The following is a 21,899-nucleotide window of genomic DNA, read 5'->3' on the forward strand; positions in this document are numbered from 1 at the left end:
AAGTGGAGGCGTCTAATAGGCAGATCAAACAAATCTTGGAGAAAACTGTTAATCCCAATCATAAGAATTAGTCCCTTAGACTCATTGATGCCCTATGGGCCCATCGAACTGCATTTAAGACTGACCTTGGTCAGTCTCCCTACCGTTTGGTGTATGGGAAAGCATATTACTTACCAGTTGAGTTGGACCATAAGGCCTTTTGGGCCATCAAGAAGCTCAACTTTGATTTGTCTGATATGGGAATTCATCGTAGGCTCCAACTATCTGAGTTGGAGAAACTTAGGAATGAAGCCTATGAAAGTTCTAGGATTTACAAGAAAATACCAAAGCTTTTCGAGTTGGTGATAAGGTCTTATTGTATAACTCTCGACTACATTTTTTCCCGGGTAAGCTTAGATCCCCATGGGATGGCCTGTTTATTGTCCATAATGTATATCCCCATGGGGCTATGGAGATTCTGAATCTATGAACAGCGGTAATTTCAAAGGTTAATGGTCAGTGTTTGAAATCGTTCCTCGAGTTTCCTAATACTAATAGTGAAGAGATCATGGATCTCCATGAACCTCTTTACACTGATGACTAACGTTTAATCAGGTATGACCCCCTTGCATTGTCTTTGCTTTTAATTCTTTCCATGCATTGAGGACATTGCATGACTTAAGTGTGGGGGAGGGAAAACAGTTTTTTCTTTTTACACTTTGTTTTATTTGTTTTTCTTTTTATTTTTTGAGCTTGCTAAAGGATGAAGTCCTACTTAGGCTTTTGGCCAATGATCATACCATTCGATTGCTTAATATATGAAAATAAAAGTTTTGATTAAGGTACCCATTTTGAACGTATAAAACCCCTATTGAGAAGAAAGAAATAAGCCTGTGTCTTGATATGGGACTTTCTTTTGAAAAATAAGAGACCCTTGTTTTATGGTGTTGGACCAGATGTAAATCTGTGGGTTCCTTGTACTTATAATTTGGAGTTGAGACATTCTTTTTAATTTAACATGAGTTGACATATGCACAATTTTAAATGAAATGTGAAATGCGGTATAAAGAAGAATAAGAGTTGATTCCCTTGGAACTAGACAGGGCATTGCATCTCAGGAAGCATGGTGTCTTGATCGAAATTCCTAGGGAGAAAAATTTTGAAAGAACTCTAGCATCACTGTTTTTGTGGGCATATACAAAAAGCGAAGCTACATAGTAACTTGGGTGTGGTGTTTGCTCCACCATGTCATTCAGGCCAAAATTAGTGGAATAGAATAGAGTTTATTAAGCGAAAAAAGAAGAAAAAAATGTGCAAATGTCATTAATGCTAGGCAACATGTTTGGTCAAAAACACTCTAACGCCTTAGTTATTGGTTCCTTATTTCTTCACAAGTTGTTTTACCTTAAGATAAGGGTGTTTTGGAAGAGACGAAGTGAGTTTCAAATTAAGAAATATGCTAGTGTCTAGCATTGATAAAGGGTAATAAAAGTTCAATTGTGGGGGTCCCTTGTAAGAAGAATTATCTTTGCTCCAGATCGATATGGCCCTTACCTTTAGCCAAGGTTAGGATTTATTTATTCTAAATTTTGAGTGTATATTTACTGCAAACACCCACGAGACACAACTCGTCCACTAGGGATGACCTAGGGGTTTAAAGGCATGTTGCACATGCTAAGTGCAACTGTGATTCCTACGAAAGTGAGTTAGGTTTTTTTTTTCTTTTTTTTTCTTTTTTTTTTTTTTTTTTTTTGCTCGAGGACTAGCAAAGTCTAAGTGCAGGAGAATTCTGATGAGCACATTTATATTTGAAATCTAGTGTAGTAAAACATGTATTTTACATATTTAGAATGGAGCTACCTTAGGTTTTACTCTCTTTTTGCAGGTTTTATATTTTTAAGGCCTTAAGGACTATTGGGAGCTATATTTCTAATTTTACACGTAAAGAGGTCCTATTTCTTTTCATCGTTGCGAAGAGAACAAAATTTTGAGCAAGATGGATGTGTTCAATTGTAAGTACACATTCGTTTGGTCAATCGTACAAGTGATTATTCTTTTCAGGCCAGAAAAAAAATAATGGATCAAAACTGAACCGAGTTGCAGAACCAGCCCATTTGCAGTTGTCCCAGAGGTACAAGAAATATTCCAAATGCCAACAAGGATCGATGGACTACATCCTTAAGTGATTGAATATTCGTTTTTGGTAAAAACAACTACCCAGCATAGTTGGTGAGTTGTGATGTGTAAAATCCCTTGCTTATTAGGGGGTCTCAAGTTCGAACCTCTTAGCTGCCATTTTTTTGAGATTTTTATTTTAAAATATTTTCTCTTTCCTACTCATCACTCAAAGGAGGCCGGCCAAAGGGTTTCTTACGCAAGAGGAGAGAGAAATAAGGAAATAAAGAGAAAAATAGAAAAAAAAAAAAAAAAAAAAAGGAGAAAAATAGGAAAGGAAAAAAGGAAAAAAATAATTAAAAAAAATCATCCAAGATGCTACCCACGTTTGAAGAAGAGAAAAAAAAATAAAAAAGAAGGAAAAAGAAAGCAAAATCATTGGAGATTCCCTACTTCCTACAATTCTCTATCTTCTCTCTCCTTTACCTCATCAACAAGCAAAAAAAGAATCTTTTCTTTTTTTTTTTAGAAGCTAATATCTTTAGCTTCCCTCCCCCATTCTCTATATAATAGAATTAACGCGAGGGGAGGAGGCCCTTCATTCTTCTTCTAGGGTTTTTTCTTAGTTGCTCTATCTCTTTCTCTAGTTTTCTCTTTCTTTAACTCTAGTTCTAAGTTTATGCTTTAAACACTTTTGTAAGTTCTTTTTATTCAATTAATGCAAGCACTTTTGTTTTTCATTCAGCCTTTTATTTTTATTGTGTAAACAATTGAAGTTGTAATTTTCAAGTTCTAGTTCTAGGCTTAGTTCTAGGTGACAAGAACAAACTATGAAGCATATCTTTCAAGTTCAATTTTTTTTCTTCAGATTTGTTTTCTCTAGTACTAGAAATTTTAGATTTGGTTTATTCCAGATTTGGTTTTTAGTATTGGTAGTATCTCAAATCGATCAAGTTTTCAGTTCAAGGGATGAAATTCAAGTAAGTAGGCTCTTTCAGTAGTCTTCTCTCCTCCCTCTCATTCCCTCTTCTGACTACCTTTTCTTTCTCAATTTAGGATTTTAATTTTAATCATTACATTATTGCTATCCCTTTCCTCCAAAGTTCATGGCTAGCGTATGTGTTGACTTTGCCCCTCCTAGCCATAGAACCATCATTTTATTATTTTTATTTTAATTGCCTCCCTTTCCCTAAAGCCAAGTAGAGTAACCCTTGTAAGAGAGATTCTCTAGTAAAGTAGGGAAGCTCATATTATAATGCATCCCTCGGGCTAAGTAGAGAAACCTACTTGTGTGTCTCTCTCTAGCTTTATCCACTTTCTTTTACTTTATTTTTATTTCAGTATTTTTTTCCTCTATTGTTTTTTTTTTAATTGCATGGGTCATTATTTTTAGTTATTTATTTATTTAATTTTAATTGTGTGGATTGCGTCTTTAAATTCTTAGATGATGAATGGTTAGGACGTTATTTTAGATACATATGTTTAGGACGGTAATTAGAATTTGATCACAACCATTAATCGGTTCACCTTAGCACTATTAAAAGAAACAAAAAAAATAAAGTGGCTACTCTCCCTGTGTTCGACCCGTAGCTACACTGATCCGTATGCTTGTGGTTACATTTTAAAATCTCAAACACGAATCTCCCATATAATTACAAAATCCATCATTTTGATGCCTTTGTGTGCTCTTATTGGCCCCTGTGATGGTGCATGGGTTCTGTGACCAAATAGCGTTCTCTTGCTCAATTTTAAAATTAACTTAGGTTCATGGTCCACATTCAAGACCATGGATCTCAACTAAAAACCATTAGTTTAAAATTTAATATGGAACCCTACTTCCTAAACCCGGTCTAATAACCCATACTGATTTAGTTTGATCATATAGGGGTAGAACCAGAGCGAACTGATACAAGTACCATATGGAAGATGGTACCAAGAGTGACCTTGAACTTGGGTTGGCCCGACAACATTGAACGGGTACCAAGTGTAATATGCGCACCCAAGCCTTGCACTTGCATTCACCACGAGGCCATGTACAAGAAGTAAGGGTACGTGCTAGTAATTTTTTGTGCCTATGCAATTTAATTATAAGTATGAATTTGTCCCCATTGAAGTCCAAATGGAACACTCGCAATGGGCTGACTAGAATGGTATACCCACCTGAGATATACCCACCTGAGAATACCCATCTGAGATATACCCACCTGAGAATACCCACCTGAGATATACCCACCTGAGAATATCCACCTGAGATATACCCACCTGAGAATATCCACCTAAGAATACCCACCTGAGAATGCCCACCTGAGATGTACCCACCTATGACTAGAAAATATTTTTGGAGGCCCAGGTATAAAAGGGGTGACATTTATTGTCTTTTCCCTCATTAATGGTAATTGTGGGAGATTAAAGAGGAGAGAGAAAGAAGAAGAATTGAAAAAGAGGAAGAAGAAGAAAGAAGAAGGGGAATCGACCGTAGAGCTTCACCGGAACTGAGTCTTGGCATTTTGAGCCCGGATTAATGATTAGCTCATCGGAATCTTCGATTTGAGGCAGGTATTGAACATATTCCAAGAATCTTTGGGAAACCCCTTTCTTAAACTTTCTTTTTGATTTTTTGGAAAGAACCATCTTGGATCTTGCTAATCTTACATGGATAATCAAATCTAAGGACTAATGGAAGGTGTGTACAATGATTTTGAATGATTTGTAAGGAGTGTTAGTGAAAATCTAAAGTATTTGGAAATTCTTGAGCAAAATAAGTGAAATTTGGGGTTTCATTGGTGTCCTTAAGAAAGAGGTATGAATCTCCTTCCTTCTTTTAATTTGATCTTAGATCTAGGTTGAGGATACATGATTGGACCTTAGATGAGTGATTTGAGTCACCGGATAGACCCCAAACAAGTTCCCCAAGCCGAAGAGAAGATGGGGAAGAAGATGGGAGAATTTCGTTTTAAGACTGGGGGGTGTTCCAGGCCCACCCATCTTTGAGTTTATAGTCCACCTAAGTTCCCAGAACTCAATTTCTAGGCTCTAGTGTAACCGACGGGTATGAAACCGGTGGGCTACGAAGCCCGCCTATCTTTGGCTCATACCCACCTATCTTTCCAAAATGCCCAAAATGGGTCCAAATTGGATGAGTAACCCCCATTTATGATTCTAAACCCGATTTTAGTGTTCAAACATGATGATTTTGACCTAAAATAGTGAAATGATAAACCATTATGTTTATGATAGGTTACACTCATTATACGCATACCCACATATCAGATCTCTTATGTGCCGAGTACAAACACCGTGTACATATATAAGTAATTGAGGAGTGGACTCTAATTTAATTTCATAATGTTATGCATCATTTAACATATGTTTGTCTAGTCATGTCATTATGTCACTTGTGTGTAGACTAAACATCATATATGTCATGTCACGCATTTGAATGTGCATTTACATACTATGCTATGCTTTATGTTATGATTGAATATTCATTATGTCTTGATGTATATAATGGAGGAATCTCATTTGGACATGATATGCATGTTAGATTTTAGATGCCGTAGTCGATTTAGAAAAGAGTGCATGATGGCTCGTGGAATGGGATGCGGTGCCATCGTGTAATCATACTATGCTAATGTAGAAGCATACGGTTAGGATTTATATATCCCTTTGTGCTACGATCCTTCCCAACAGGGGTTTACATGTTGGGTTACTATTGGAGAAAAGCATCGGTTTGCGATTGTCGAACTCCTATAGCAATTAGAAGTATGCACGGCTGATCGATAGGACAGTCGGTAACACCGATGGTATATTCAGAGGGCCGATCGTATTACTTTTATTTTGGGTGGAGTCACCCATTTACTTTCTATCATTTAAATTTACCAAGAGTCGGCTTGCATTTTAAATTTTAGTACCAACGGTGGACCTTTTTCGACAACCCTATGGGCGTATCGTGAGATGGGGTTCGCGGCTCGTACCCCAGGGCATACGCACACTGTGATTGTGAGTAGCACATAGCCTATGACCTAATAATGTTGTTAGGCTATTAGGATTAAAATGAATTACATACATATAGGCGCATATGTGTTGAGACTGTTTGTGTGGTTTTTCTTGTGTGGTCTTCCTTTCCACTTACTAGGCTAGTGAGCTCATCCCACGTGCACAACTCTTTTCAGGTGATTTTATATGTTACTTGCCTGAAGATCAAGAGTCGGGCCCCACTATGGAGTTTCCCTCTGAGGACTAGTGGGTCCCTAACGAGTTTGAGCACGATGTCAATTGCACGTGCGAGGATTGTGCTGCATGGCAGCTGTAACTCCTGAGTGATTCTTTTAATTTTTTGATGTACTCCCTTTTTATTACTTGATGCTTAAACTGTTATATTTTTATGTATATATCATGTCTTCGGACCCAAATGTATATAACTTTTATGACTCAATTTGGGTATCAGTATTTGGGAAACAATTACAGGTATTATCATGAACAGGTCTTCTATTGAAAACATAGGTCTAGTCTTAGTTTAGTAGTTGTATGCTATATTATAGTTACTGCATTGTTGATCCTGGTAGGTTTGTGAGTTAACTGAAGTTAACTCGGTCACTGGCTCGATTTTATGTAAGCGAGGTGTGACAATGGTAGTATCAAAGCGCAATGCTCTACCTACTTACAGCATACTGCTTAGACCCCATAGAAACTATAATAGGTCTGGGATAGGTGAAGATAAAAGTCTTATGAAAAGTTAAAAAGTGTTAATTAAATTTAAATTTTATAACTTTTGAATTTCATGGCATTCATGCATTGATAGTATGAATTCTGGTTAACCAGTTGAAATTGTCATAATTGAATTTACTTGTTAGCAAAAATTTTAACAAAATTTTGGCAGTATAACGGCATAAAATGAGAAAGTTAAAAAGTTTTTAACACGAAACCTAATAGACAACAAAAATAATATGATAATAACATATGGTGACCGACACGGCCACCATCAAACCATGCAATTTAATATAAGCAAACCATTTAGAAATTTACAATTACTATCAAAATCATAATACAAACTTTAAGTGCACAAATAAAATAAATTACAAAATGAATGGCAAATGCTATCATTGCTTAAAGTTATACTAGTCTGATCACGTAAGTAAAGCAGGAAAGTCAACTATGAAACCCAAAATAGTTAAGACTATCAAATAAAGTTAAAAACTCAAGTAAGAATGACAAGTAAAAGGTCAAAAGAGGATAATAGGCCACTAGCCTAAAACACTAATCAGAGTCGTCGCTAGAGACATCGAAAGGCTCTTATAAGTGAACCCAAGAGTCAATACCGACATGTGTCCCAATGAGTGAATCGATCATAGAGGTGCACCACTCTCTTCTATACACGTTGGACATCCATAGAAATCACTCTAGAAGAGTGGTACATTTCCCAAGTGAGTCATTGAAACCTGAACTCCATCTCTCCAAACTGTCTCTACATCTGGAGCTCTCTACTGGTGTTGTCATCCACTCTCCTAAGAAGCTCCTGTTCCCTGGCCGCACTCTCTCCAAGATGAACTCTAAGCTTACCCTAACCTTCCCTCAAGGTCCTCAACTCTAATAGTAGGTCCTATAGGACAGATGCCTCTCTGGTAGGTGGGGGAGCTAAGGCCTGTGTGGAAGAAGCACTAGGGATATCTGGGCCACTAGCTCTGGCTGATCTAGAACCCCTAGCTCCTAAAAAAAGCTGGATCTGCCGCCCTCGTATCCAATGGCACCTCCTCCTATTTGATATCCTCATGATCAGGTACCCCCTAGAAACCCTCCTCCTGGTATGGGAAATAATCCCCATCATCTCTATCCTGCTCATCCTTATCCATGGGCACATCCTCCCCCTGCTCCTTGGCTACATGAGGCTCTACCATCAAGGCACGTAAGTTCATCTACCTTAAGTTCCTTTCAGTGAACTTGTCCCTTGGGATCGTTCCCACCCTCCCAGAAAAGGTCAACTACAAAATGCTCGAAGACTCGAGTGAGAGTTCTGTCATAGGATAGATTTGCATCCTCAGGGTGCATGGCGTGGTGGTGCATTAACCTCAGCAAAAAGTAGGGAAGACACAGTCTAGGTACATTACCCTCAAGGGTAGACAGCAAGTAGGCAGCCAGGTAGGTTGGCATGAAACCCACCTGATTCCTATGGACCACTCCTAGGAGCTAGGTTGAACTGCACCAATCTAGAAAATACCCTGCCAGTAAGGGAAAAAGCTAATTCGGATGTAGGTCTCGCACGTGAGCTACTAATCACCTCATAGATGTGCTCCTGCATGTCCCGACTCATTAGTGGGCCTATGCCTTTAGTCCTAGGAGGACTGTAAAAGTGGATGCCCTTTGAGGAAATACCCATAATCTCTACCAATCTATCCACAGTCAGGATGATCTCCACACCCTTCACTATATTGTTTATGGTGAACTCCCCCTCCTCCTCTGTAGCCTCAAGGTTGCAGTAGAACTTCCTCACCAAGCCCTTGTAACACGGTCAGTCGATGTTGAGGATAGACTCCCAACCAAGAGTGGGAAACCTCTCTAAGAGGTGAATAAGGGAAAAATACTCCACAACCACCTGTTTCTCCAACATCACAGGTAGTGAGCGGAAAGTACCCATGAGGATGCAGCTCTTGAACTATAGAAGACCATCTCATCATAGTTGGATGGGTCTTCAGGATCCTCCCATCCTTTAGATGGCGATGGGGCAGAAGAACTAAACCCCACCTCTTTCTTCTTAGCTTTGGAAGCTTTCCTCTTCTTTGATGGATCGACAGGTTCCTTACCTTTTTATGGTGGCATCCTGAAAATGCAAAGAAAAGAGAGATAAGCACATGATGTAAAATGAGAAGTTAAAGTATAAGGAGTACCAAGTTGAGACAGATAGTAGAAGTAGAATAAAAAAAAAATGAATATAATGCGCTATAGAACCATATGGAAGAAAGTTTAGGAAATGAGATCTAAGATAGCATATTTCAAGTTATCAAACCCGAATACCTAAACCGGCCAAGTGATTCAATACATAGATAAGCAGTATTAAGGTGATTGAAATCACTAAGTAAACACAAGTGATGCAAAGTGGTTAATGAGATAATGCATGTGGTGATTGAAGTATATAGTGATCCCAATAAGGTGTAGCCTTAATGCATGAACAAGTCCAAGAACATAGAATATGAGTAGATCCTTTCAAGAGAACACGAGATACAGTGCTAGATTAAACAAGAGATATCATATCACTACTGGGATTGAAATAAGAAATTAAAGGATTTCAAACCAGTATAACAAGCATGTAGGAAATTTCAAATTTGGAACCTAGCCAAGTGAAAGGTATACATTTCAATGGAAACAATTATTGATGATTCTAATATGCTTAAGGGACTGTGATTCAAATGTAAATAATGAATTCATGGGTGGGTAGGTATAAAATTCCCAAATGTTTTGCCCCCCCTTTTGGGCAAGTTTATATAATGGTTGAGAACAACCATGCCGCCCAAATTGGGGCAAAGTATGCAATGGAATGAATAGAAAACACAGTATAAGGCTAATATTGCAATGAAAACAAGGGAATTCATAATGGGAATGCTAGGTTGACATAGAGGAAAGAAATGAACAGTAGAGCCCCAAAATCAATGGTTAGGGCATAAAAAGGGGGAAATTTCTTCAAAGTTTCCATTCTACCGATCAAAGTACTTGGAAAGCATAATCCAAGCTCTACATTAGCATGTAAATGGTTTTCCATGGAGGAAATAGAAGAAAAAAAAAACCAAAGTTCCAACCACATTAATGATTTTCTAATAAAAAAAAGATAAATCCAGATTTTAGAGAGCAAAAAAGAGGGTTTGTGAACTTACCTTAATGATTGTAGGAGGGAGAATACAACTTGAACAGATTGTTGCGTCGATTCGATGAGTTGAGTCGTATGGAATCACCCAAGAATCGCCTGAGTTGGAGTGAAGGAGAAAGGAGAGAGAATGGGTGAAAATAAGGGTTTAAACCCTTTAAAACGCAGGTCTCGGGCAACTCCAACAGGCATGAAATCGACGGGGTTCAGCCAACCATACCCACTGGCCTTTAGCCTGTCGATTTTGGCAATGGCTGCCCGATGCCACCCGTGGGTTCTACATGGCCTACATTGGTGGGTTTGAAGGTCATTTTTAAAAAATTATGAGTTTATCAGAGAGATTTGGGCCGACACGTATAATGAGATATAAATTTAGAGTTTGAATTATTATATGCACTTTTCTTCGATTGTTTTGGGATGGAAGTGCACAAAGTTGCGTGGTAAGCTTCGAACAATTTTGTAATGAGTTGTAATACTAACATATACGAAATTTGTATGCAAATCATGTACACTAGTGATGGTACACACTAGATCTGAGGGTGTCGCTCAAGGTGCATCTTGGGGTCCTCATCCTGTTGGTAGGCCACCAATCAATAGGAGGCCTCAACCTACGGGGCAAGCATCTAACCCACAACCCCAAGAGACAAATTATTAGAATGTCACTTATGAGAATCCACCTATGGCTACACTTCTTAATCCTCCACCAGTACTTACCTCTGGTGATGTTGAGAACTTGGTTCAACAATCGAATCAGATTCTCCATCAGCAGATTCTCTAGCAACAGCAGGCATTTATGACTGCTATGCAATAGCAATGGTATGCTGCACTACCAGGTCAGCCTTCCCAGGTAGATATTCCATAAGGTCCAACTGGAGGGCCTAGTGTTGGGGCACAAGTTGGATGTACACCACCTGGCATCAACCCTCAGAACCAAGTTGGAGGTACACCACCCATATTACCTCAGGGTACAGCTCCATATATGATGCCACCTCCTTACCCGTACCATCCGGCATATGCATCATATTTTTAGTTGGTGGGCCATACCACAAGAGTGGTAGAATCATTCAAAAGGAACCTACCACCTATATTCACTAAGGTGGGAAGTGACCCTTTGGAACCGGACCGATGGATTCAAGAGATTGAGAAGATATTTGAAGTGATTGAATGCATTGATGCTCAAAAGATTATCTATGCGGGGTTACAGTTTAAGAATGAGGCCAACTCCAGGTGGCAAGCCTCAAAAGCCATATTATTTGCCACACACCCAGAACCCACATGGGAGCAATTCAATGAGTTGTTCTTAGCAAATTACTACCCGTGGAGTTTTAGAGATTGCAAAGAAGTGGAGTTCTCGCCTTGACTCAAGGAAGCAAGTCTGTCCTTAATTATCAGCAACAGTTTGAGCCCTTATTCTACTTTGCACCCCCTCACATGAAATAGGCTAAAGAAAAGGGTAAGAAGTTTTTGAAATGATTGAAGGTATCCATTGGCACGATACTTGAGGCATTAGATCTCACCAACTATGCCTTGATTATATAGAAGGCCAAAACCATTGAAGACAATCTGAAAAGTGAATCATCTTTTACACTTGGTGTGTGGAAGAGAGCGAACCCTTATACGGATTCGGGTGGCCCGAGTAAGAATTTTCGTGGATCACATGGATTTGGTCCTTCACACAGAAAGCCCTATGGGCCATCGAGTTATCCTCCTCAACCTACTGGTAGGCCATGTACTAAATCTTTTTGTCTGAATACCAGTGTGGAACCCACAACTATTAGGCCACCTCACCCTCCACTTGCTACGGGTCAAGCTCAAAGAGACTCTGCTCTGGTTCAAGCTTTACAAAATCGTTGTTTTAATTATCATTCATATGAGCATTTTGCTAAAGATTGTAGAACCCGACCAGCCTTACCAGCCAATCAGCCTTCTGGTACAGACTTGCTTTGACTCAAGGGAGTCAACCACAAGGAAGGATGTATGCCTTGTCAGCTAAGGAAGCTGAGGCTAGCACATAAGTGGTAGCAGATACGATTTAATTTGAGAACTGCCTTCTGGTAAATATTGATGACATGCTTTACTTATATGCATTGTTGTATTAGGTGTCCTACCTGTATCAGATATACCAGCATATGTCTTGTTTGATTTAGGGGTTTCGCATTCATTTGCATCAAAGAGATTTGCTGAGAAACTTGACATGACACCTAAGATATTAGAGCATAAGATGATAGTTCACCTACAAGAAAAATTTCACAGTTAAAGGAAGTACATGGGCCATGCACCATTGAGATCAGTGGAAAGCAGTTAGATGCCCAACTCATCAAGTTCAACATGCAAAACTTTAATGTTATACTAGGCATGGATTGGTTATCAGCACATTGAGCAAGAGTGATGTGTGCTGAGACAGATCAAGGTGATCGATAATGAAGGACAGGAACTGATATACTAAGCGGATATGATTAAGCGGGCTAAGAAGGTCCCCATCTCCACTCTGCAAGCGGTGAAGTTGTTGGAAAATGGGTTTCAGGGGTACCTAGCATCGTTGATTGATTTAGATGCTAAGGTCATACCTCTAGAGGAAGTAGAGATAGTTAAACAGTTCCCAAATGTCTTTCCAAATGATCTGACTCAACTGCCACCTGACAGGGAGTTGGAATTTGCTATAGATTTGATTCCTGGAGCTGCCCCAATGTCCAAGGCTCCGTACAGAATGGCACCAGCAAAATTAAAGGAATTACAAGTACAGTTACAAGATCTGTTGAAGAAGGGATTCATACGCCCAAGTATATCACCTTGGGGTGCTCCAGTGTTGTTTGTTAAGAAGAAAGATGGGAGCCTACGTATGTGCATTGATTACCTGAAATTAAACAAGTTAACTATCAAGAACCGATATCTATTACCATGCATAGATGACCTATTCGATCAGCTACAAGGTGCTAAGATATTTTCAAAGATTGACCTCAAATCCGGGTATTATCAACTCAAGATAAAGAGTTGTGATATACCAAAGATAGCCTTTAGAACTCGGTACGGTCATTATAAGTTCTTAGTGTTGTCTTTTGGGTTGACCAATGCACCAGCAGCTTTCATAGATTTGATAAACCGAGTGTTTCACGATATTCTTAACAAGTGGGTCATTGTTTTCATTGATGATATCTTGGTCTACTCGAAGTCAGAAGAAGACCATGCAAAACACTTGAGGATAGTACTACAGAGACTAAGAGAGCAACAGTTATATGCGAAATTCAGCAAGTGTGAATTTTGGCTCAAACAAGTTGGATTCCAAGGACACGAGGTGTCTGAAAATGGAATCGAAGTGGATCCGGATAAGATGAAAGTCATAGTAGACTGGGAGGTCCCAAGAGTGTAATAGAAATTAGAAGTTTCTTGGGTTTGGCAGGTTACTATAGGCACTTCATCAAGAACTTTTCTTGGATTTCAGCACCAATGACCAAGTTGACTTGGAAAGGTATAAAGTTTGATTGGTCAAAGGAGTGCAAAGAAAGTTTTTAAGAGATGAAGAAGCGGCTAGTGTCAGCACCAGTGTTGACTATTCCTAAAGCCACAGGTGGAATGACAGTGTATACCAATGCTTCCAAAGTCGGATTGGGCTGTGTACTTATGCAACATGGCAAGGTGGTAACATATGCATCTAAACAGTTTAAGGACTATGAAAAGAACCACCCTACTCATGACTTGGAGCTAGTAGCGGTCATTTTTTCCTTAAAGATTTGGCGTCACTACTTGTATGGTGAAAAGTGCGAAATATATAGTAATCACAAAAGTCTTAAGTATTTTTCATCCAAAAAGACTTGAATATGAGACAAAGGAGATGGCTTGAGCTTATGAAAGATTATAATTGTGATATTCAGTATCACCCAGGGAAGGCCAATGTAGTGGCAGATACATTAAGCCGAAAATCTCAAACTGTGTCACTTTTCTAACTAGTTGTCAGTCCAGAGCTTGTATAGGAGGCGATGTTAATGAATGAAATCTTCTTGTATGAGGGAGCGACCTTAGAACCAGAGTACCAATCAAATGATGTTCAATAGTTGACTATATCCTTAGTAGCTTTACAGGTACACTCATCCATCAAGGAATAAATCATAATGAAACAGCCCTTGGATCCTGAGTTGCAGCCGATTAGAGAGAAGATTCAAGAGAAAATAATGAATGACCCTACCTTTACATTAGCCAGTGACGGGGCACTGTTGTTTAGGGGTAGATTGTGTGTACCCTGTGATGAGGTAATACAAGACAAAATAGTAAAAGAAGCACACAGTTTTGAGTACTCTCTTCACCCTGGAAGTACCATGATGTACAAAGACCTAAAGCAACACTACTGGTGGCGAGCAATGAAGTCCACAATAGCTCTATATGTGTCGACTTACCTTGCATGTTAGAAAGTCAAACCTGAACAGCACCAACCTTTTGGCACTCTTCAACTACTTCCAGTACTCGAGTGGAAGTGGGATAACATTACAATAGACTTCGTCACCGGACTATCATGTACACCCAAGAGAATGGATGCAATTTAGGTAGTAGTTGATAGGCTTACTAAGACATCTCACTTTGTTCCGATTAGGACCAATTACACCATGGATAAGCTAGCACAGCTTTACATGGATAATGTGGTACGCTTACATGGTGTACTAGTGAGCATTGTATTAGCCAGAGACCCAAGGTTTACCTCCAGATTCTGGAAGAGCTTCCAACAAGCCTTGGGATCACAATTGGACCTGAGTACGGCCTTCCATCCATAAACAAATGGACAGTTTGAGCAGACCATACAGATATTAAAAGACATGCTCCGAGCCCGTGACATGGAATTGATTGGCAATTGAGAGGAATATATATCTCTTATGGAGTTTACTTATAATAACAGTTACCAAACTACAATTGGGATGGCTCCATATGAAGCATTATATGGTAGAAAATGCAGAACTCCTCTATACTGGGATGAAGTAGATGAAAGTCGAATGCTTGGACCAGAGATGATTCAGATGACATATGATAAAGTTGATGTCATTAGAGAAAGAATTAAAGCAGCCCAGTCACATCAAAAGAGCTATGCAGATAGCCATATGAAAGAAATGGAATTCCAAGAGGGAGAGAAAGTGTTCCTCAAAATATCTCCTACCAAAGGTCTGCGTAGATTTCATAAAAAAAGGTAATCCGAGATATATTAGGTCATTTGAGATTTTGAAGCGAGTTGGTGCAGTAGCATACATGTTGGCATTATCACCTTCCCTCAGCAGTATTCATAATGTCTTTCATTTATCCATATTGAAGTGGTACGTTCATGATCCATCCCACGTGCTACCTGTGGAACCAGAATACTTAGAAGCTGATATGACATATAAATAACATCCGGCTGAGATCTTAGACCGGAAGGTGAAAACTCTCCGTAACCGCTCTATTGCTTTTATGAAGATTCGGTGGGCCAACCACCCGATCGATGAGGCATCTTAGGAGAAAGAGGATGATATTCAAACCTTGTATCTTCATCTTTTCGGATAACCAGGTACTACAATTTCAGGGATGAAAATTTTTCAAAAAGGGGGGTAATGTGATACCCTACTTTCTAAACCCAGTCTAATTATCCGTATTAACTTGGTTTGATCATATAGGGGTTGAACCGGAGCGAACTGACGCAAGTACCATATGAAACATGGTAGCAAGAGTGACCTTGAACTCGGCTTGGCCCGACAAGACCAAGCAGGTACCAAGTGCAATATGTTCACCCAAGCCTTGCACTTGCACACAACATGAGGCCATGTACAAGAAGTAAGGGTACGTGCTAGTAATTTTGAGTGCCTATGTAATTTAATTATAAGTATGAGTTTGTCCCCATTGAAGTCCAAGTGAAACACTAGCAAGTGCTAACTAGAATGGTATACCCACCTGAGATATAGTCACCTGAGAATATCCACCTGAGATATAATCACCTGAGATATACCCACCTGAGATATACCCACCTGAGATATATCCACCTAAGAATGCCCACCTGAGATGTACCCACCAATGACTAGAAGATATTTTTGGGGGCCCAGGTATAAAAGGGGTGACATTTATTGTCTTTTCCCTCATTAATAGTAATTGGTCAGTGGGAGAGTAAAGAAGAAAGAGAAAGAAGAAGAAATGAAAAAGAGGAAGAAGAAGAAGAAAGAAGAAGGGGAATCGACCGTAGAGCTTCACCGAAGCTGGGTCTTGGTATTTTAAGCTCAGATTAATAATTAAAGCATTGAGATCTTCGATTTGAGGTAGGTATTGCACATATTCCAAGAATCTTTGGGAAAACCTCTTTTTTAAACCCTTTTTTTATTTTTGGGACAGAACCCACTTGGATCTTGCTAATCTCATATGGATAATTAAATCTAAGGACTATTGAAATATGCGTACAATGATTTTGAAGGATTTGTAAGGAGTGTTGGTGAAAATCTAGAGTATTTGAAAGTTCTTGAGTAAAAGAAGTGAAATTTGGGGTTTCGTTGGTGTTCTTAAGAAAGAGGTAAGAATCTCCTTACTTCTTTTAATTTGATCTTAGATCTAGGTTGAGGATACATGATTGGACCTTAGATGAGTGATTTGAGTCACCGGATCGACCCTAAACAAGTTCCCTAAGCCAAAGAGAAGATGGGAGAATTTCGTTTCAAAACTGGGGGGTGTTCCAGGCCCACCTGTCTTTGAGTTTCTAATCCACCAAAGTTCTCAAAACTCAATTTTTGGGCTCTGATATAATCGGTGGGCATGAAACTGGTGGGCTATGAAGCCCACCTATCTTTGGCTCATGCCCACCTGTCTTTCCAGAATGCCCAGAATGGATCTAAATTGGATGGGTAACCCTCATTTATGATTCTAAACCCGATTTCAGTATTCAAACATAATGATTTTGACCTTAAAATAGTGAAATGATAAACCATTATGTTTATAATAGGTTACACTCATTACATGCATACTCACACATTGGATCTCTTATGTGTCAGGTACAAGCACCGTGTACATATACAAGTAAGTGGGGAGTGGACTCTAATTTAATTTCGTAATTTTATGCATCATTTAACATATATTAGTCTAATCATGTTATCATGTCACTTGTGTGTAGACTAGACATCACATATGCCATGTCACGCATTTGAAATAGCATTTACATGCTATGCTATGCTTTGTGTTATGATTGAATATTCATTATGTCTTGATGTATGTGATGGAGGAATCTCATTTGGACATGATATACATGCTAGATTTTAGATGCCATAGTCGGCTTAAAAAAGAGTGCAGGTGGCTCGTGGAATGAGACGCGGTACCATTTTATAATCGTACTATGCTCATGTAGAAGCATGCGGCTAGGATTTATATACCCTTTATACTACGACTCTTCCCAACAGGGGTTTACATATTGGATTACTATTGAGGGAAAGCATTAGGTTGCGATTGTCGAACTTCTGTAGCTGTTAAAAGTACGCACGACTTATCGTTAGGACAGTCGGTAACCCCGGTGATATATTCAAAGGGCCGATCGTATTGCTTTTATTTCGAGTGAAGTCACCCATTTACTTTTTTTCATTTAAATTTTCCAGGAGTCGGCTTGCATTTTAAATTTCGGTACCAATGATGGGCCTTCTCCGACAACCCTATGGGTGTATCGCGGGATGGGGTTTACAGCTCGTACCTGGGGCATACGCGCACTATGGTTGTGAGTAGCACATAGCCTATGACCTAGTAATGTTGTTAGGCTAATAGAATTAAAATGAATTACATACATATTGACGCATATGTATTGTGACTGTTTGTGTGGTCTTCCTTTTCACTTACTGGGCTAGTGAGTTCATCTTACGTGCACAACTCTTTTTAAGTGATTTTACAGGTTACCCACCTAGAGATCAGGAGTCAGACCCCACTGTGGAATTTCCTTCTAAGGATTGGTGGGTCCCTGATGAGTTCAAGCACGGTGCCGATTGCACGGGCGAAGATCGTGCTGTATGACAGCTGTGACTCCTGAGTGATTCTTTTGATTCTTTTTTATATACTCCTTTTTTATTACTTAATGCTTAAATTGTTATATTTTTATCTATAAATCATGTTTTCGGGCCCAAATGTATATAACTTTTATGACTCAATTTGGGTATCAAGTATTTGGGAAACAATTACAGGTATTATTATGAACAGATCTTTAGCTGAAAACATAGGTCTGATCTTAGTTTAGTAGATATATGTTATATTACAGTTACTGCATTATTGATCCTGGCAGGTTTTTGAGTTAACCGGAGTTAACTCGGTCACCAGCTCGATTTTGTGCGAACGGGATGTGACATTTAAGGATTTGGAAACTGATAGAGTAGATAATATGTGTTCTACAACATAAACATCAAGAATCCAATAAGGATCGAAAGACGGGGACAATGGCCAGGATACCACTAGGATCAGCCCGTTAACATGATATCATCTCAAATCTTGCGAGGGAAAATTGTGTAATGTTTTCACCTTATAGGTAAACATCCAATTATTGTATGTATATAAATTAATGAATGAGTATTGATTGATAGACTTAGTTAGATAAAATCTTATGCGGAAGGTGGCCTCCTTCAGTTGTAAAGGCTTTACTATCCCGTTATAATAAGTGTAAAGTTTGTATTACCATGTGGGCCTATCAACAATTGAGCCCATTATGAGAGAAACATTAGTTGTTCTCTATTTTATTATTATATTAATGTTATTTAATCCTTCATATTTTCATCATTTAATTATTCTAACAAATTAGTGGTTTCATATTTCCTGTGGGCGCCAATTGATCCCAATACCGACAGGCTGATTGGCCCAGCCCTTGAAACTTTGAAATCATTATTTTATTTCAAGTTTGCGGTTTTCAGATGAGGGATGTGTGGCCTTACATAGCTTTTGATCTTGGAGGACTCAAGTGTGATTCATCTGAACACTTAAAAAAACAAATCAAGTGTAGAGGAGGGAACGTGAAGAATGAAAGATTCGTTACTGTGCAGAGAAGCAAATTGTTTAAGAATAGTTTGACTTTGACCGTGGACAGCGGCGCTTGAATTACTGAAGCCCAGCCCATCAATAATCCAACACCCACCGTCCATTTCTCCCAATCTCTTTTAGCTTTTCCACATTCCCCACCGCCTCCTTCCTCATCCTCCTTTCTCCTGCTGCTTATTATTTTTACTCTTCTCTCTCTCTCTCTCTCTCTCTCTCTCTCTCATATCAAAAAAGTACTATTATTTTCTTCACCAACCCTTGCTTTTGCTTATTTTAAAAGCTTTTACATCCCTCTTGTCCGGGTTTAATGGGCTTTATGAAGACCCACAAGGTTGTAGTTCTATAGTCTTTGACTCTCGGATGGTGGTTATCTTAAATTAATTACCTAGCTCTGGAAACAGTAATAGTAAACATTAGTTGGAAACTTGAAATGTGTAGTTGTCATTTCCAATCTATGATCTGATTTTACAAGTCCATCCAAATTGGACCCTTAGTTTATGGGAAAAAAATCGTCTGCAATTCCGATCTCGTACAATTCCATGCAATACCACCTTCAGGCGGTGACACGTGTATTGATGCCAATACAATGGTCCAGATCTGATTTAAATGCTTCTTCACTGATTTAATGTTTTATTAGTTGTACCAGATCTGGACCATTGTATTGGTATCAATACACGTGTCACCGCCTGAAGGTGGTATTGCACGAAATTGTACGAGATCGGAATTGCAGACGATTTCAACCCTAGTTTATGCCATTTGTATGTTGACCCGAAGGTTGGACAAGGTAACCGATGACCCCGATCCACCATTTGCTATTAATTTTTGGGGAAAAAAAGAATGGTTTCTAATCGTGCGACTCCTCTGCCAGTGTGAGAGGAAGTCAATGAGAGGGCATACATGGACAGAAAAACAAAGTAAATTTTTTGGATTTTACAATGGTGAAAATGTAATTTTGCCACCCTCTGTTTTTTGGTGCCATGGCCATGCGATTAGGGATCATTCTTAGGCCCATAAAGTATAGTCCATTATTTTATCCTAGGAAAAAGAACACTATCCGGTCAGAATTTTGTATTTCTTAAGGGTGGGGCCGTCAATTTGTCCCATTATGGTGTCTGAACATAGGGCAATGAGACTAGGTAGTGTTTTATTCCCCTTTATCCCATTAGTTGGAAACCATTGATGTATTAATAACTCTTACACCTCTATATGTGACATACCATGGTGTATCTCATCGAATCTCTTCGATTGAAAAGTTAGAAAACAATATTTGCCTATTCGTATCTATTGATAGCAACTCTTGACCACCAATCTAGTATCGGTGTAACAATATAGACCAAGGGTAAAAACATCAAGAAATTGATTTTTAAAGATAAACAAGGACAAAATCGGACAAAATCGTTCAATCCCGATCCATATTGATATCCACATTTTAGTTATACATTAAGAAGAGAAGGGGGGACCTCCTATGAGGTAAGGGCGTCAATTGGTTTGATTTTTATTTTTTTGGTTTAATTTGCAGTTAATTTAATCCGAAAATCGAACTGTTAATTACCGGTTCAGTTTGGTCCGATTTATTTTTCAGTTGGATCCGGTTTCAGCTTTCGATTTTGTTCCAAACACCGACACCTATGGGGTTCCCTGTTCCCATCTAGGATATTTCCTTTTATATTACGGCTGTGCCTTTCATGGTAATCTATCGGGAAGGGAAAAAAAAAACCAAAACAAATCAAATTGTTGTATTCTCTTGGTGATCATACCTAGGCTATTTCTACCAAAAAAATATTACCCACGCCACGGTCTATGTTCCTATATAAAAGGAGTAGACTTTATTTGGATTTGGACATATAATATTCGTATTATCAAATGAAATCATCCTTTGTATCCATTATCCACATCCTTTATCAAGTTGCCCTTTTCATAAATTTTCATTAATTTCCTAAATATATATATATATATTCTTTTAATGTTTATTAAAAAAATTTTCTTTTATGAAGAAATGAATGTTCCCTAATCATGTGATTGTTGTGACCTTGTGCCTAGACACAAAGAACAATGAAATGACACTCTCACCCCTGTGAAACAAAAAAGAAAATCCACCCCTTATTTATATGCGCTTAATCATTGGCCTCACGATGACTCCAGAGCCTTGCAAGCAGAGCATCTTCTCTCTCCATTCCCCCTTTTTTTTTTAAATAAAAGTATCTCTATCGAAGAGCATGACTCCTGCACCAACACAGGAACCAATGAAAGCCTACAAAGAAGCATCACCAAGGCAAGAATTTACCTTTCATGGGATAGGGGTCATTCCCCCCTTTTTGTGTTTGGCACAGTAATCACGATTTTGGACATACTTTTTTTTTCCATAAAATTATTATTAAAATAAAAAACTTGCATTTAATTTAAGTACATCTACAAAATCTTCATTAGGGCCGGCCCCATACAGAAAAATTAAATATATAAATAGAAAGCTTCTCAAAATTATTCTAGGTAGATCTATTCTATTAATTGGTAGCAAATCTTCTTCATAGGTAGAGCTAATATTAATGAATATGGTGAAAACACTTCGGATTATTAGGTGAAGGTCCTCTTGATAATATATATACATAAAGGCCTGCGCTGCCATGCAGAATGTGAACTACTGATGTCAAATTAATGACTAGTACAACACATATGAGTACTCTATATAGCCGTCAAGTGGCAATGCATGCACGTGGGTGCCACGAGAGAAAATCTATCTTCTCTAATCCATGACTTTATACTTTATAGCCCCCCTTGGTCGGATATTTGTGGTCCTATGGTTCAAGCATTAAAAACCATTAATAAACCCACATCCATAGTCCCCTGGAATGATAATGCACAATAGAGAACAGACAATGTGTATTGAAACTTTATATAAGCATATGTAGGGAAAAAGCGTTCAATGAGGGTACCTTAACCTGTCTACCCATTTGAAAACTTTAAT

At 38.7% G+C, this 21,899-nt stretch overlaps 1 long non-coding RNA gene across 1 annotated transcript; it reads left to right on the top strand.

The window, feature by feature from the left end:
• The first annotated feature begins 16,056 nt into the window (after positions 1-16,056).
• Positions 16,057-18,040, top strand: LOC122058867. The gene is made up of 3 exons (XR_006133965.1): positions 16,057-16,206; positions 16,930-16,954; positions 17,811-18,040. It is a non-coding gene; the product is annotated as an uncharacterized LOC122058867 (long non-coding RNA).
• The last annotated feature ends 3,859 nt before the right edge of the window (positions 18,041-21,899 follow it).

The sequence above is a fragment of the Macadamia integrifolia genome, chromosome 13 (assembly GCF_013358625.1).
Source record: "Macadamia integrifolia cultivar HAES 741 chromosome 13, SCU_Mint_v3, whole genome shotgun sequence".
Taxonomy (NCBI): Eukaryota; Viridiplantae; Streptophyta; class Magnoliopsida; order Proteales; family Proteaceae; genus Macadamia; species Macadamia integrifolia.